At 43.4% G+C, this 16,717-nt stretch overlaps 1 protein-coding gene across 1 annotated transcript in view; it reads right to left on the reverse strand.

The window, feature by feature from the left end:
- Positions 1-16,717, reverse strand: part of FSTL4 (follistatin like 4) — a 390,948-nt gene that overhangs the window by 209,025 nt on the left and 165,206 nt on the right. The gene's annotated exons all lie outside the window — the stretch shown is intronic.

Here is a 16,717-nt window from a genome sequence, read left to right on the forward strand (position 1 = left end):
TCACAAAGAGGTGCCTCACCCAAGGAGACAAAGCCTGCTACCACTGTTTTCAGGCCCTGAGACAACCTCCTGAATTAGAAGCCTATTGAAATCAATGACTTTATAAAGTAGCTCCCTCCCTCCATCCCTCCTTTTCCTTCCTTCCTTTTTTTTTTTCTTTATTATATGGTGACTTTGGGCCAGGCTGTGTGCTAGGCACCTCAGGGGTCCCCAAGATGAACAAGTCATACTTCTCCCTCTCTCTGGACTTGTCATTCTGTAAGGTGATGACACCCATGCAGATATAACTCTGACCCAAGACCAAATGTGACAAGGGCCACAAGCTAAGGTCAGGCAAAGAGGTACAGGAGCCAAAGAGATACTTTTTGGAGAAGTAAATGGGAGGCAGTGCTGGAGGTCGTAAAGTGCCATTGGACCCTGAATACTGAGAGGGGACGGCTTTCTCAGAGACACAGCAGGCTTGAGCCAAGGCCCCCATAACCACACAGCAGGTAGCATTTACATGCCTCAGGTAGGAGACCGACGTGAATAGGAATTTTGTAGAGATGTGGGAGGGGGAGGAGGGCAAGGATTTGTTCTGGGAGACTTAGAGCGCTCATCAGAGACATTTAGGTATGATATTGTAGGCACTGGGGAGCCACTGCAGAGTCTAGACATGAGAAGAAAGGGGTAGTCTAAGTGCCTAGGTAGGGAGACCAGAGGCTGGTCTTTCCCTCTAGGGAGAACCAAGTTTTCCTCGACATACATCATCAGTGGACCAACCAGTGGCCTTTCCTCACTGTCCAGTAGCACAATGTCGTAGCTGTGGGCAAGAAGTCTGAGACTCCGGAAATGGCAGCTGTCCCACTGCTTGAGTGTCCCCGGCACCCAAAACATAACCACAGTGATCTCAGGAAGTGGCACCCAGAGCTCATACACCAGAGGGCAAGGGCAGATGGAAGAGTGGTTTATTACTGAAAAGACACGTTTAAGTGAAAGGCCATACAGGCATCTGTAACCAACGCTACAATCCATTATGGGAGACTAGAAAATTGGATGACTACAATGCATCATTAATGGTGACAGAGGGGAAGTTGAGAATTACAAAGGGATTTCAAAACACAAATAATTAAAACAAGAATACAGATTTCATGGTCACATAAGTCTTTGCTTTAAGTTTCAATTAAATATTTTTCAAAGTATTCAGTAAGACAGAAGGTCCTGGTAGTCAAGACTGAACTTTCAGCCCCAGCTCCTACTTCATGGGATTAAAATGTCTAAGGAAAAGAAAAAATTTTCCTTTTCTTGTTTTTGGTTAAGTCTGCTTTTCATCATTACACATTTGAAAGGAAAATAATCAGTTATGGGCAGATTAACTGCTTGAATCGATAATTCATTTAAATTCCTCCGGCCTTGGCAAGCTAAGAAATATTGACTTTTTCTGAGTCATAGTAAACTATAAGGTCAAAATATCTCTGAGCAGTGTAAAAGTGCAGATGCTGTGTGAATCTCCTTTATCCACTTAGCTAATTGTTTGCATGTCACCGTGAAGGCTCAGAGGCATTCCATGGCCCCTCTGTGTGCCTTCCTGTCAAGGTTGACCTGTGGCGGGGGGGAAGGGAAGGGAGCTGAAGGCACTTGCTTGGCAGAGGAGGCTCTGGGCTGGAGGCCCCATTCATGGTGTTTATGGCCGCTTTGCCACAGAGTGTTTGATTAGCATGATTCTCCTGGGTTGTTGGAAAATGGGTTACCCTAGAAAGTGCTGGTGTCTACTAGAAGAAACTAACACATCTCTAAAAATGTCAGCCTTTGTTTCTTTCCCAAAGGTGGGGCCAGGATACAAAGCATTGCCACTGGGTCACAGTTTCAATAAACTTCCCCTGCAGGTGGGATGGGAAATCACTAATCGCCCCATTTTGAAGAAGCAGAGCCTAGGTGTCTGAGCCTCTGGCTTTCCAGAGCCTGCTTCAGGGCTTTCGTTCTGGCTATGCCCCCTGCCCCCCCCACCCCGCCCCACTCTCTCCCTCTTGCTTAATCAGGTCCAGCTCACCCTTGGCTGCCATTTCCTCTCTGAGGTGCTTGCTCCAGCTCAAGTCCAAGTCCCCTCTCTGAATCTCCCTACCCCAGAGTGTCCGCCCCATGCTCTAGCCTCAGGAGGCCCCACAGTGCTGGCCCTTTGTCCTCATGTGGTCCCAGTACATTCAGGTTTTAAGAAACACAATAGTTTTAAGAGTTGATCTCATCAGTGCTGATTTAATGCCAGGTTAGGGGCTGTAGCATGGGTCAAATGTATCCCCCCAAAGTTCATGCACTGGAATCTTAGTTTCCCTTGTAACAGTGTTAACAGGTTGGAAAATCCACTTCCGGTATTTAAAAGATGGGGCCTTTAAGAAGTGAATGGATTGATCCATTTATGGAGTAATGGGCATGGTTCTGATGGCTTTCTAAGGAGGGTGAGTGAGAAAGTTAGCTCTTTTGCTCAGCACAGCCTGGTTACCAGGGGATCTTGTAGAGAATTCCCACCCAGAAGAAGGCCCTCACCAGATGTGTTCCCTGGACGTTGGAATTTCCAGCCTCCAAACTGTAAGAAATAAATTTTGTTTTTTTATAAATTACCCAGTTTTGGGTATTCTGTTATAAGCAACAGAAATGAATTAATATAGGCTGCAATGGGGAGGGTGGTAGGGGTCTCACATGTAGTGACCTTCCAAAGGGACATCTCCTCTGGCCTCCTCCAAGGGGTGCAGGAGGGAGGTGAAAGCATGGAGGTAGGATGGAGGGTCAGTGTCTATGGAGGTGGGCCCTTTGGGGTAAAGGGAACTAGAATCCTGGAGAGGCAGAGCAGGAGGGTGCTTCAGAGACCACCCAGTCCAGCCCGGGCAGTCAAACCAAAGCCAGCCCACCCGGCCAGGGGAAAACCTCTTCTATCTGGGCCACTTCTCTGGAATGCCTGTATGTCCAGATGGAGCAAACACCTCTGAGGACAGTGTCACATGTGGCCTTCCCCACAGGCTGAGCTCCGTGGGGTGAGTGTTGAGGAAACACCTGTGCCAACCTGTGGCCATTGAAGCTGTCGAAATGCTCAGGTCTCTCTGACATGGAAGTTGGCTGTCAGCAAATATTTGATTCCTAATTACTTGCATTTAAGACAAATATAGTTCTAAAACCCTGCACATGCCCTTCACGAAGGCTGCTGACAGCAAGCCCCAAGGAAGGCTGAGGGCACCCTGTGCAGGGCAGGCCTGGAGTCTGAGCCATGGCCGCAGAGATGCTGGCCAAGGGGTGGTTTCCTCATTAAACAAGCCCCTTGCCACCACTTCTTTCTTGTCATTAAAACAGAATGAATTCCCCACTCCTGCCAGGATGATGATAAAGGAGTAATGGGAAAGGTAACCAAGTGAAACTACCAGCAACTGTCCACAGTATTTATGAGGACAACCATGAGGCATGAAAAAGATACAACGTGCTTAATTTATAGCCATAAAGAAAGGCATTTTCCCAGGTTAAAAAGTGATCATCTTGCCAAATAAGCTGCTTTTCAACACTAATTAAATTTTCTGAATATGGTCAGAAATGGGAATTGTGACATTAAAGTTACAGTAGCTGGAGAAACATGTCCACCTATACCACTGGTGCTAAAGGCTCCCTCTGTGGTTCAGATAAGCATACTTGATAAGAAGGTCACAGCCCTGGGATTGTGATGAACCCAGACTGTAGGTCCAGGTAGTGTAGTTCAGCCACCATGGGAGGCAAGACTGCTTGACCCCAGTGCAGGCCGTTAAAGGAGATGAATCTTGAGACACCCCTCAGACAGAGAAAGCAGGTCCTATTCATCTGGAGCAGGAAGCCGTCTCCAGTGTTTTCTCACAGCCAACTGTGTCCAAGAGCACTGACAGTTGAGTTATTTTATTTTCAAACTTTGACTCAGTAACTGGTTCCTTGCCCCAAAGTAAACCAATGACTGCTCCCTTCTCAGAGGTCATGCACCAAATGACACATGAGAGGAACCCCCTAGCTTTTCCGCTTTGGGATGCTAATTACCTGCTGGCATGTTTTGTCCAACATAGCTTTTCTGTGCTTGAGAACTTATCTTCCGCTTGACTATAGAAGAGAGCCCCACCTTCCCCTGACAAGGCTTTGGGAGATCCCCACTCCAGATGTCAGCTGCAGGTACTGCCTAGGCCTCCTCCTGAAGGCTGTCAGTGCCCTCAGCAAAGGACCTGGGCTGAATCTCTACAACCTCACCCCCCACCCCCACTACAAAGCCACAGTGAGGTGATGGCTTGGCTCTAAAAGGGCTGCTCACTGCACAGCCCAAAGCAGGCCAAGAACAGCTGTACAAGGACGCAGAAGACCAGAGACAGCATGTACAGCACCAAGAACCTCATCTGCCACCTGCCATGGACCCAGCCTGGCACAGCAGCTATCTCCAGCTTCTGTAGACACAGGTACTTGTACAGGAACCAGGTGCATTGATACTGACCAACTGGGGAGGCGCTGCCATTACCTTGGGTCATGGCTGAGTTTCTTAAAGACCTAGAGCTGAAGACTTGCCTGTGGAAGAGCCATGTGTGTACAGAGATGCACAGATAGGTGGGGTGTATGGTCCAGGAGCTGGAAGTAATGGTCCTAGTACCCCTCGCTGCTCCATAACAACTCAAACTCTCAGATGAGCCCAAGAATGTCTGTTCAGCTTTGACTACCTCATTGCACAGTCCATCAAAGTGCCTTGTATGTGGCTGTAGAATTTGGGTTTGTGTGAGATCCAGGCAAAGGCCCAGCTGTCCAGCCCAATGTCACATGTACCCCCCAGATTGGGAGGGAAGCAACAACAGGGCGCTTCAGGAGTGCCTGCATGCCAGCCGTCCATCCACCTATTCATCCAACAAACATTTACTGAGCACCTACTATGCGCCAAATTCCATTCTAGGTGCTGCAGACACAAGACAGACTAGGCTCCTGTCCTCAGGGCACTTACATTATGGTGTAGGAAGATACACAAGAGAGTAAACCAGCAAACAACTACACTGGATGAATGTGAATTGTAGTAAAGGCTAGGAAGGAAATAAGCAGGGTGCTGCAGTGGTGAGCTTTAATCTGGTGGTCAGGGTAGCTTCTGTGAGGAGGTGAGAAATGACGTGAGACCTGAACGTGAGGAAGGCAGGGACACGGGGACAGGGAGAGTGGAGCAGCCTGGAGTGCCCTGGACTTGGTGTGCAGGACAAGGACACCTGGCACAGGAAGAGGCCTGGTCGTAAAGCCCTGCTCCAGGGCAAATCTCACCAGGCGGACCCACTCTTCAGGGAGCTGAGATACAGATGCAAAGCTGCCACCTTGCCCAGCTGCACCACCTGGGAAAGTGGAGCAAGGTCCCATCACCCTGACACTCTGTCCTCTCAGCTCTACTGCCAGTCCAAAGAGGCTTGTTCTCCAACAGTCTTACAGGCCAGAAAGCTCTTGACACCTGAGGGCTGCTGGTGGGAAGAGAGAGCCCTCCCTGGGCTCTGACGACAGCTACCATGCCATCTAGATGCACTGGGTGCTGGGGCTGCCCCAGTCTACCCTGTAAAGTCTCATTTACACCCAAGTGTTGGGAAGAGAATCTGTAATTCCTCCCAGGGACTGTGTACATTAATGCCCAGCCAGAGAGGCAAAGCTTAAAGAAACTACTATGGTGTTTCTCAGCTTCAACACTTTCCTGTCCCTTCCCCTGCCATTTTGCCTGAAACTGGACAGGTGACTGCTGGGCAGATATGATGTCCTCTCAGTGACCACAGGTGATTTCAAACTCAGCCACAGAGCACAGCCTGTAAACTGAGGCTCTTGAGTGCTTCATGAAAACAGACACTTGGCCAGCTCTGAAGGACAAAACCACAGTCTCCAGGTCCTAAAGCTTAGCAGAAACATACGGTTATCCATCACCAGAAGGTAATGGAACCCGTCATGTGTATTGCTCACAGAGCCTAACGGAGGTCTAACAGTCTGGCTTCAAAGTAAACCACTGAGTCAAAGACAGAGATGCTTGGAACATGGGGAGAAGGAAGACCTTTAATCTGTCAGCAGGCCTCTCAGTTCCCCTAAAGAGTTTGTCTCTAACCAACTTTGTATCAAACCAAGGCTAAATAGGTTGCTGCGTATTGCCCATGTCTCTGGGCAGGGCTTTTGGAGCTGGTTATTTCCGGGCATGGATGAAGAACGAACACCAAGTACAGGTGCAAAAGTATACTTTTCAAAATCTTAAAAACATGACTCTCATGATAATATAAAGTGAGCATGTGTTAAAGATTGGTTCAACATATTAATGAGGAAAACTGAAGAAGGGAAAAGCTGGTCTAAAGGAGATTCTGAGGAGTTACATGGGCCTTTGAGAAGGAAGGCAGGGATGAGAGGGCTAGGTTTGGCCCATGACTGCCTAACAACCTGCAGGGTAAGAAAACTGTAACCTCTGGGGTTATCTTTTCCACCAGAAAGAATAATTGGCATCTTTACCAGAAAAAAATGTACAAGTTAACATGTCACTGCACAATCTGAGCCTTTAATCAGTGGTGAATAGTGAGCTGAACGAAGACGCAACCCTCTAGCCTGGGTCAGTAGGCAATCCTCGGGGGCCTGTTAAACGTGGCTCCGGTATGATACTGGGAGGACCTGCCACCTTCCCTGTGTCTTATTTCCAAGTTTTGGACAATTTTCTCAATACCACCAAACTACCTACAGTGGCAGATGTCACCTGCCCAGGACTCTCATCCTTTTCTTCCTACCTGGTGGCATCTCCTTCCTTCAGAGCCCCCAGACTTATAAAAAGACACCAGAAAGGAGGAATGTGAGGCCCCAAATCATTATCTCAGCTTCACAGAGACAGAGGGAACTCTTCTGGGGAAGACAGCAGTGGAGCAGAGAGGAGAAGCTGGGGCCAGAAGTCTGCGTGAGCTGAGCACACAGTCCCACTTCACTCTGGCCAGTGCTGCCTTGGAATGCATCACAGTGCTCACCGTAAACCCCAGCCAGGTCTCAGGTAATAGTGACAGCTCGGAATCCACTTGGTCCTGTGTCCTTTGCTGCTCGTTGGCAGTGTGACCCTTGTCCTCTCTTTGGCAAGTTCCCTTTCCTTTCTTTTACTCTTATTTAAAGATAAGGGTAACAATGGTCTTACAGAATTGCTTTGAGGATTTACTGAGATAATTCAGGCAAAAAGCATGGCACATAGTGCCAATTCAGACATTCAGAATTAGTGAAAGATTGAATAAATAGGGCTGGAAAAGGAGAAGCCATTTGGTTGTACTAATTCAAGTGGACATGAGCATGGTGTACTTACTGTCTTCAGGAGGCCAGCCTTAATGGAAAGGCAAACATATTTATATGGACAGTATTGACTGGTTTTAAAAGGCAGACTCAAAACAGCATGCTTCAAAATATCCCAAAGAAATGCTTCTGTGTCATTTCCCTTGCATGAGGATTTGCTTGACCCCTGAAAACTCTGCCCGGCTTCCAAGTTGGGGGAGTCTGAGATCACACATTCTCAGGGCAAAGTGGCTGGAAGTGATCCACAGCACATACTCTGTGGGCTCCAGTCAACACCTAAAGGTGGTGTCACATAGTCACTGGGACCCCTGGCCTGCCAGGGGAAACCCAGGCTCAGTGTCAAAGGAGGCCCTGGTCCGGGTCCTGGTGCCAGCACATCTTGCAAAGGTCACAGGCCTACTCTCCACAGACAGGCTCTACTGTTTCTCTTCCTTCTAGGAGCCCTTTGCCCTGTTATGCCATCTCTGTCTCTATAGTGTGTGATGACAATGAACCTACCTGACCTGATATTTCTAAGAGCTTTCCCCCATGTCTCCCACAGGCTTGCTCCACCTATAGCAGACTCCAAGGCTGCTGGCCTGGGGCTTTTTCTGGGTGCTGGCCAGCACTCAACACTCCTCACTGTTAACGTGGGGATCCCCTGCTCCTCTGGCCCTCAAACAGCAGGCCCTGGGGCAGGGTGCTTGGCAGCGGCTTCATAGCCTCTCAGAGACCCAGGGCCAGCATGGGGTGGTCTCTGTGGTCACATGATCAGGGCCAGGCTCCACTTCTCTGCAGAAATGGGCACAGAGCCTGGCAAAACATGGGCTATAGAAAATGCCAGGTGAAAGATGAAATCTGATGAAGACACTGCAGAGACTCAAGACAGCCTGGCTAGAGATTGGAGTGATGAGGAATTAATGGTTTTAAAGAAAGACAAGGTGACAGACCAAGAGTAGAAAGAGTGGAGACTGTAGAAAGTACTGGGGTGGGTTCTGCAAGGCCAGTCTCTTTCATACACAGCCTGTTTCCTCTTCGGCAACATGAGAGGGGAGTAGAGAGACCCCCCAGATGGAAAAAATCATCTCTCATCTGTGAATTTGGGATGTACATCAAAGCCCATGTTTTAACTTGGATGTCTATTGGCTATAACAAAACTATAAAAATATTTTCTTCTTTTCCCCTCTATTTATCCTATCAAGTTATCTCAACTGGTTTTTGAAGGGTTATTTCAGAGACCTTCTTGGGAAGAAAAATTGCATAAAAACATGAAGTATGGTAAGATTTTTGCCCTTGGGAGAGTTTCTTTTACAAAATGCTTTTGTTTTAGAGCACTTTCTCTAAATATATTCCTATCCCCAAGTTCCTTTTCTTTGCCTAAAGCCTCTTCAGCTTGCGTCTGTCTTATTCTCTGTCACCAGACCCCCTATTTTTCCTGCAGGTACCAAGCTCCCTTGTCACTTTCTCTAGCTCTTCAGGGCTCCCTCCATCTCTGAGCTGAGGGAACCAGATGTTGCTGCTCTCCCTTGGTCTTCACTGTCTCGCTGATGCCCCATTATGTGACCTCTTTCCTGCTTCTCCACCAGCTAATGATTCAAGGCCATGGCACCTTGGGCTGCCTCCAATTATTTCAAGGATTATTGTGGAGTCACTCTGCATGGGTGACTGTGATGCTGTAACCACTCTATCCATTGAGACTTAAAATCACAGATGGACGCTAAATTCCTCTAGGGCCCTTTACCCGCTATACGAGTGCTGCCCACGGTCTACACCTTGCTTGGTTAGATCACTTGTCATAGATGTGACTCATAATAATAACATGCTCTTTTCTTTGATTATACTTTTAAAAAGTGGGAGCTCAATTAAAATATCTAATATTAACACAAACAAATTACTATTTTCTCATCAGTAGGGTGTCAATTTCTCCTCTCAAATATCTGCCCTTTTCTCTTGATGGGATTATCAACCAGAAAAATACTTACTGAATAATATCAAGACAAAGCTTAGTAACAATATCAAATAGATAACTTCATTGCTTCTATTCTCAACTCCAACCATCTGGTTCAACGAAACCAAGCAGCAGCTGCTAAGGCCTCTGGCAGGTGGGCACGGGGGTTCCAGGGAGGCTAGCTTTCCTGGCTGAATGGGTGGGCTGAACCTGCTTCACCCCTGAGGCCAGGAGAGCACATGGAGACCAGGGTGTAGGGGGCTTCCTCTATGTGTCTCCACAGGGGCCTGACAACCCGTCTACTTCCACAGGAGACCCAAAGGGCGGCAGATTGCTCTATCCGGCAATATTTGTGAAACGGTTATTGCCTTATAGTGTTTCAGTGTCTGAATTTGAGCCCCAACGAGCAAGCAATGGAAAATAACCACATACATTAGGGGGTCCAGCCCCCAGAGAGAAAAGAATGACCAGAATTAGAGCTGCTGGAAGAGAAGGGTGACAATGGAAGGGTGACTGCAGAATACCAAAGCTCCAGGAGAATCAAGGACAGCCTCACAAGGGTTTTCGAGAGAACTATGACTTTTGAACCAAAAAGAAAATCAGAGGAATTTATAGAGAGAATGATCACAATTGAGACTCAAATTAGTAGTTTCCAAGATCAAGTAGAGAATATATGTCAAAGCCCAGAGCAAAAATAGAAATAAAAGAAGTTTTAAAATAAAGTAGTCATTTCAAATAAAACTTTAAGGAAAATGGAATAGAAAAGAACGCCTTATATGTGTCATTTTAAATAGCCAGTCACTAATTGTTTATAATTAAAATCAGGATCTAGACAGGGATACCTCTTATTACCATTTTTATTCAAAAAGGAAGGATAAGACAATTAAATGAAAATAAATAAATGAAATAATCATTAACATTTGGAAAAGAAAGGCAACTGAAAACTCTCTCTTGCTGATTGTGTATCTGCATACTTAGAAAACCAGGAGACTGGGTGGGAAAATATTAAAATTACAAGAGAATTCTGATGAAGTAGCAGAAGAGATAATAAATATGCCAAAATTAATCATTCTTCTCTACATTAGCAATAAATAATTAGATATGAAAAATGGGAAAATAGCCCACTCTTAATAAAGGCAAAGATCATAAAATATTTATAAATAAATTTGACAAGAAAGCCCCAGGACCTATATAAAAATGACTATAAAATCCTACTGAAGGTCATAAAATAAGATTTGAACAAATGTGAAGACACTTCTTATTCTTGGGTGTGAAGACATTACCGTAAATTTACAAATTTAATGCTATACTTTTGGAATTGGATAAAATGATCTTTAAAAGTTCATTGAAAAGAATAAGTCCTCCCAGATAACCAAGAAAAATAAGAAAATGAATAGTGAAGGGGTATATGCCACACCAGTTATGGGAATATCAAACAAGAAAGCTGTTGTGATAAAATCAATATGGTATTGACATAGGATAGATGAATCAATGACTATAGACTTGGCAATGAAATAGAAGAAAGGACCCAGAAATAAATCCCGATGTATATGAAAATTTGATGTATGACAAGAGTGAGCATTCCAATGGGAAAGAGATGGCTATCTGATAAATGATGCTGGGGCAACTAGCTATCCACGTGGAATAAAATAACATTGAAACCCTGTTTCACAACATATAAAAAATCAAATTCAAATAACCATGAATGTTTAAATTATTCTTATTAAATAATGAATAGATAAAAAAAAGAATACTTACAAACTTTGTGGAGAGGAGCAGCATTACAATACAATAACCAAACATGTTCTCATCCATCCATTAAAGAGAAAGGACAGTTCCTTGATTTTGTATTTCCCCATTTGTCCCTCTCCAATTCCTCATTTTCACTAGAGATAACAATTAAGCTGAATTTTGTGTTTATTTTTCTTTTGCTTTTCTTTGTAGCTTTATCTTAGCTTTGTATTTCTAGGCAATATACTGTTACTTTTATATGTTTTCAAACTTCATATAAACGAATCATATTGTATTATTCATCTGAGACTTACTTCTTTTGCTTTTACACTATGTTTTGTTTTATCAACATCTTTGCATATACCTGTAATTCATTCATTTTCATTTATACTACCCATTGAATACTGTGAAGGTTAAATCTAGGTGTCAACTTGGTTAGAGGAAGGCCTGGTAAAGCAATCTTTTTAGGTGTGTCTATGAGGGTGTTTCCAGCAGAGATTAGTATGAGATTCTGAGTGGACTGGGTGGGAGAGACCCGCCCTCAATGTGGTGGGAACCATCCAATCCACTGGGTGTCTGGAGAGAACAAAAGACAGAGGAAAGAGGTGAAGCTCTCTCTCAATCTGCTGGAGCTGGGATACACTTTTCTCTCCTCTCAGTGGACATCAGAGCTTGAGACACTTCAGCTTTTGGATTCCAGAACTTACACCAAGGACACCATCAGCCCCCCTGGTTCTGAGGCCTTTGGACTTGGACTGAGCCATGCTACTGGCATCCATAGGACTTTTCTTCATAGCCACATGAGATAATTCCCCTAATAAATCCCTCTCATATAATTATAACATATCCCATTGTTTCTGTCTCTCTGGAGAACCCTGACTAATACAAATACATATATCATTATTTATTTAAACAGTCTATATTAGGTTGCTTATTGTCTTTTTCTGTGGTCCTCTTTCTCTCTTTTATTTCATTATTTTAGATCAAATACTTTGTGTCTTTTATTTTTCTTCTACTCATTTAAAAATTGAACATACTCTTTTTATTCTTCTACTGTTTGTCTCAAATTTAAAAATGTACAATTAACCGAAGTCTAAAGTTAATCAATACTTTAACCCTCCACATGAAGAACCTTAGAACAAATGAATTTCAATTATTCCTCTTCTGACCTAAATACATGACAATACTATATATTCATTTTACTTTATTCCTCATAATTCCTTCTTATACCTCAAATTCTCTTAGTTACGTTTGCCTAAAATGTCTATTTTAACCTCATTTTAAAGAGTTATGCTGTGTAATTATTTCTGTGTTCGTAGATTTTTTTTTCTCTCAACTTCATTAACATTGTGTTCCCCTGCCCTCTGACTTTCGTTGTTGTTGAGACGTTCACCTGACAGCTTTCTCGTTCCTTTGCAGGTAATGTACCTTTTCCCTTTGGATAATTTTAAGACCTTTTCTTTGGTTTCCTGCAGTTTTCTATGATGGAAGTGTGCATATTTCTTTGCACTTATTCTACTTGTAATTCATCAGGTTTCCTGAAAGTGAGAATTCATATCTTTCATCAGTTCTTGAAAATTCTCAGCCATTTTCCATTAAATATTATCTCTATTTCATTATATCTCTCCTCCCCACCCCCCCAGGTATTCTGATTAGACATATGTTGCAAGTTCTCATTGTATCTCAATATCTCTTATCTCTTTCACATTTCCCATCTTTGGTTTCTCTGCTCTTCTTTCTGTATAAGTTCTTCAAATCCATCTTCCAGTTTTTGAATTCCATCTTTAGCTATTTCTGATCTACTGCTATACTCTTGCACTGAGTATTTAATTTTGAATTTTTGTTTCTAGAAGTTCTATTTAGCCCTCACAAAGATGATTGATCATTTGCGTAATCTCTTCATTTTCAATCATATTTTCCATTTTTAAAAATACTAAACACACGTATTTTATATTTTGTGTCTTTTTGCTGTTTATAGATCATGCTGGTTCTTATGTGGTTCTTTTCCTCGTGTTTTGATATTTAAACAAAAAGCTTACATTTCCTGGAAATCAATCTGTGAACATTTTTTTTTTTTTGAGATACAGTTTGGATATAGGTTCTTGTTTGTATCAGGCACCCAAGGATGTTTGAGATTTTTCAGACTACCCAGGTAGTTTGCTTATGAGCTACAATTCCTGTGGTGCTCAGCATATGTTTATAAATTATCAGGAGATTTTCTCCCTCTCTACTCAGTGCAGGATTTGAGACAAGTATATTTTCTTGTAGTTCCTTGGGATTGGGTGGGTTTCTTTCTTGTTCACCCTTAACACTAGAGATATAACCCTTTGGGGTCCCTGGTTTATATGGTGGGGGAGGCTAGGGACCTTTCCAAGCATGTTGTTTTAGTCCATTTTGTGTTGCTATAACAGAAATACCTGAGACTGGGTAATTTATAAGGAAAAGAGGTTTATTTGGCTTATGATTCTGGGACAGCTGTGTCTGGCATGGGTCTCAGGCTACTTCTACTCATGGCAGAAAGTGGCAGGCAGCCGGCAGGTACAAGCAGATCACATGGTGAGAGGAAGCAAGAGAGAGAGGAGGTGCCAGGGTCTTTTTAAGCAACAAGCTCTCGAGCCCTCTCAAGAACTAATATAGCGAGAACTCACTCATTAATTCCCCCTCCCCCAGGGAGAGTATTAATCCATTCATAAGAGATCCGCCCCCATGACTCAATCAGTTTCCAACACTGCCGCATTGGGGATCAAATTTCCACATGAGTTTTGAAGGGGACAACGCATTCAAACTCCATCACATGTCCACCTTGGAAGGACCCTGGGATTTGTCCTTGGTACCCTGAATCACAGAGTTTGTGCAAACCAAAGCTCAAGTTCACTCAGTTTGGAAAAAGCCTTCAAGGTAAAGTCAGCCTCACTGCTATTTTACATCTCTGGGTTCCTGATTTCACTTGCTTTTTTAGCCTCTTAGTATTCCTTATTTTCTTACCAAGATATCAATGCTTAAAAGGATTTAAAAATATTTATCTGCCATATTTCCAGAGGCAGAAGTTAGATTATGACTTGAAAATAGAATCCAACAATAAATAAAATAAAATAAAAATAGAACCCAACAATAAATAAATAAAATAAAACAATTAACAAGCACTTTGAGATAAACACAGGGGTATTATTTTCAACACACCACCATTTAGCCCTTTGGAGAGGGAATGAGAACAGTTCCTGCTGCAGAAGAGCCCCAGGAAAGACCCGGGTTATCGCCAAACAGCTTATTTTAATTTTCCTGAGCCCACCTGCATGTTTAAAACAAATTTAAACTGTTTCATCACCAGGAACTTAAACAATAAAGAGCAGTCTATTACAGTGGAGAAAAAAAGAAATGAGCACATTTGTCACCAATAACCTATGCTGTCTTCCACCTCTAAACCCAGAGCAGGAGGCCTTGGCATCAGTACTTTTCTCAATATGTAGACGTTGTTGGTGACAATAGAAGATCAGTTTCAATACAGAAACCAAAAGCCTGAGTTGAGTTTGAAGGATCTTCTGAGTAGGCAATGCCTTGCTTTAGGCAGGCCCGCCACAGTGTGGGTCTCCCACCTACAATGTCATCTGATCTCTAGTCTTTATTGATCAGGACATGCCTGTTTTGACTGGTCCTGCCCTCCCAAAGCAGTAGCATCAGAAAGTGGGAGCTTTGCTGTTATTGACATATTTCCACCTAAAGCCTGCACAGAAATCATTCTGTAATAATTGTTGAATCAATCTTATTTATAGTGGCAACATTAGGCAATATTAAAAATCAAAATATTCTTCAAAGCAAGTCAGATTTAACCAAAACAAAATTACCTTTGAGTTTTGATAATATACTTACTATTTCAACTCTAAACACATAAGAATGACTTTTGCTTTTTTATTCCAAGGAGAGAAAATTCTAATAATGTTTTATCTTCAAAAAACCATAGTAAGGAGGCAGGTGGCAAAGCATGGTAGTGGCCATGTGGGGGTCAAGGCATTCCCAAGGAAGGGGCCAGGTGAGATGGTGGCCTAGTTTTTTTCTGACAGCAGCTGAGATGGGTGGTGACAAGGTGGGATTAGGGCCCATACAAGGAAGGTGGCCGAGCAGGACACAGCCAGTGGGGGTCAAGATTTTATTTTACATACAGAGGGACCTAGGAACAAATACATATAATGAAGATAATGGGAGCTGCTTTTGCACCAAGAAGAGAGTTACAAATATGAAAAGAGGAAAGCTAGAATGAACTCTGGGGTTGGACTGGCATTGGAAGTATTGGTGTAAACTCATGGTTTATAACTCAAGATATACATGTATGCATATGTACATACATACAAGGGTCCTTCATACAGATTGTGGAAAAATAGAATTAAAAGGTAATAGGGATCTTTCCATGAACTTTTTGCATGCCCCACATGTGTGTCTTAACACTGCCTTCCTGGAGATCCTGCAAGCAGCAAAACCCAGCAGCAAGGAGCATATTTAGCTCTTACACCTAAATGCAATTCACCTCTAAAAGGAGCCAAGGCTCTTCGAAGAAATGGCTATTCCAGGGAAAGGGCAGGGAAAAAATAAAAATAGCCTGGAACATCTTGTGGTGCCAAAGTAAGGAAACACTTAAGGAATCATGAGAAATATCAAAAGGACACAGAAGCCAGTTTGAAGAAGCTCCTACTGGCCAAACCTGACACACTTTGAGCATGAAAATAAATAATGATAGTAATGGATAATGGCTATTTAGTCAATGGAATCCATGAGTCCACAATAATTTTTTAAAAGTGAACAAATAAGTGGAGAAAAGAGAACTTTTTTTTACAGTAAAATTTCACCTAGTAAATGTAGCAGAAACGATGGAATTAGAAAATTTTCATTTTGCAATCATCACAGTAGTAATTAATTCAGGCAAAAAAACATCAATACATGCTAACACTAGTGGGTGAAAGTTAGAGAAATGAGATATTCACATAGTCTCAAATATCTCATCACAAAGCATTTATTAATTTTAGAGGAAAACGGGCATCTTCACAGTGGAGAAAGCTGGCAGATATCACCTTAGTCAAGTGATTAAGTTAACATTATCAGTGATGGCACAAGCAGACTTCAATTCCTGCTTGATGGGATGTGGGAGAAGAGCTCAGCATAAATTCTGTAACTTTATTGCCCTAAATTCATAACCTCAATGTAGTTATGAGGAAACATCAGACAAACTCAACTTGAGAAGCATTATTGAAATAACTGGCCCATAATCTTAAAAAAGTAAGGACATGAAGGTCAAGAGAGAACTCAGGAACTGTCCTGAGTTGAAGTGGGCTGAGGACGGATGACAACTAAATGCAATGGGTGTTCTTACAGGTGCACTCCACCTGCTGGGTGGAGGACGACTGAAGTGTGGCAAAGGGAGAAGCAGGGACCAGCTTAGGAAGCTGCTGGATTGTCTGAGCAAGAGATGCTGGGCCTGGCCTAGGGTGAGGCTGAGGGAGGCGTGGAGGGCTTGGTGCTTATACAGTGCACAGTGGTGTGATGAAGGACAGGGGTTAAGAGTGACTGGGTAGTTTTATGGCTGACCGGCCAGGAGGATGCTGTTTATAATTCACTGTGAGGGGGAGGATGTGACAGAGGGAGGTACGAGGGGGAAAGCAGAGATTCGTTCCAAATACATTATGAACGAGATGCCCACAAAGTGTCCAAGTGGGGAAAATAAAGGGGCAGTTGGCTACATGAGCCTGGAGCTCAGGAGAGATGTAGATTTGGAAAATTTTAAAGTCAGGGGAC

Source organism: Cynocephalus volans, chromosome 2 (assembly GCF_027409185.1).
Source record: "Cynocephalus volans isolate mCynVol1 chromosome 2, mCynVol1.pri, whole genome shotgun sequence".
Classification (NCBI taxonomy): domain Eukaryota; kingdom Metazoa; phylum Chordata; class Mammalia; order Dermoptera; family Cynocephalidae; genus Cynocephalus; species Cynocephalus volans.